Genomic DNA, 1,602 nt, shown 5'->3' on the forward strand with positions numbered 1-1,602 from the left:
TACATGAGCAAAAGAGCTGGTGGCCTTGGCCCAGAGCCTGTGAGTGCCTCCAGGCACTCTAGTCCAAGGCCTGCAGAGGCCAGTCCCATGCATGGATGTGACCACTGGAGCAGGCACATTGGAGTTCTTGACCCTTGCAGAGTGCTAGTGCCAGATAGAGATGCACCTCTTTCTCTCTCACACTTAGGTCCAGATTTTCAGGCACCAGACCCAGAGCAATCTTGCCTATTACCAACTCCCCTGCACTCTGAAATATACTTCATAATCTTCTAGGATCTCCAGAGCAAAGCTGTCTTTGAATAAGATTTTAACTTCATTGGACCATAGAGCAGAATGCAGCAAAGAGCAATATTTCAAAAGAGCAGATTGCAAGATGGATTCAACAGCAGGTCCAGGGGCATACATTAGTGGTACAAGTTAGTGTTAATCTCTGTCCAACCTATCATTATCCAAACTATCCCTTGTGGACATGATGAAACCATCATGTTAGTACCTGTATCTGGGACACAGAATATTTGTAGCAGATACAGTTGGTTCCATTGAGATAGATCCAGATCTGGGAGTAAAAGAAAGGACAGACTTTGCAAGGGCCAGATGCATCATATCATCATCCAGCAGCCACAGACAACTGTCACTACCAGTCAGACACAAACACAGCAGCAGATCACTCTCTAGGGGCAGCAAGTAGCACAGACTGTTGAAGGACAGACCGTCTTCTATCAGCCATTTAAGGAAGATGGCATCACTCACTGGAAAGGCATGATCCAGCAGCAAGTTTGATAGGGGCACAGACTGTTCAGACAGGAGCCAAAACCAACACAACCAACAAGGATCTATCATAATTCTACCAGTGGCAGGTTATGTGATCAATTCAGGAGGGACGGTCATGGTGGTGTTTGGAGCTGGCTCTGTGCATGCTATCTAAGGTATCCCTTTACTGGGACAGAGATATTTGAAGAGCCTCTATGTGAATGCCAAACAGTATCATCATCTTTGTAAGAGGAGGCAAGTTTGGGATAAACTAGAGGCAGAAAGGAAATTCCAAAGGAAAGAAGGAAATACCTGTGTAAGTCATGCCGTAGCAGAGAAATGCGATGAAAGTAGGGAATTTTTCTCTGCAAAAGAAAATGATAGTCCTTCATATGCAGGAGACACACCAAATAAATGAAAGAAAGAAAGAAGGAAGGAAGCAATTACACAGCACAGGTCATCTGAGGATTTTTCTGCCAGGCCATGTGATGGAGATGATCAAGATCATATTCCTTGCCACTGTTTCTCACTGTTCCTGGAAATTAATCAACTCTTTGGAAGGGATAAAATTCCCTTCAGAATTTAGATAATCACAAATGAATGTATTCTGCCCTTTTGTACAGGGCAAACCTCACTTAGTTGTTTTTTCTTTTTTATGTCTTTATTGGAGTATAATTGCTTTACAATGGGGTGTTAGTTTCTGCTTTATAACAAAGTGAATCAGTTATACATATGCATATGTTCCCATATCTCTTCCCTCTTATGTCTCCCTCCCTCCCACCCTTCCTATCCCACCCCTCCAGGCGGTCACAAACACCAGGCGGATCTCCCTGTGCTATGCGGCTGCTTCCC

The 1,602-nt window shown here is 44.1% G+C and overlaps 1 pseudogene; it reads left to right on the top strand.

Annotated features, from left to right (window-relative positions):
* Positions 1–383: 383 nt before the first annotated feature.
* Positions 384–1,168, top strand: LOC117198503 (nuclear transcription factor Y subunit alpha-like; annotated as a pseudogene).
* The last annotated feature ends 434 nt before the right edge of the window (positions 1,169–1,602 follow it).

This window comes from Orcinus orca, chromosome 18, assembly GCF_937001465.1.
Source record: "Orcinus orca chromosome 18, mOrcOrc1.1, whole genome shotgun sequence".
Classification (NCBI taxonomy): Eukaryota; Metazoa; Chordata; class Mammalia; order Artiodactyla; family Delphinidae; genus Orcinus; species Orcinus orca.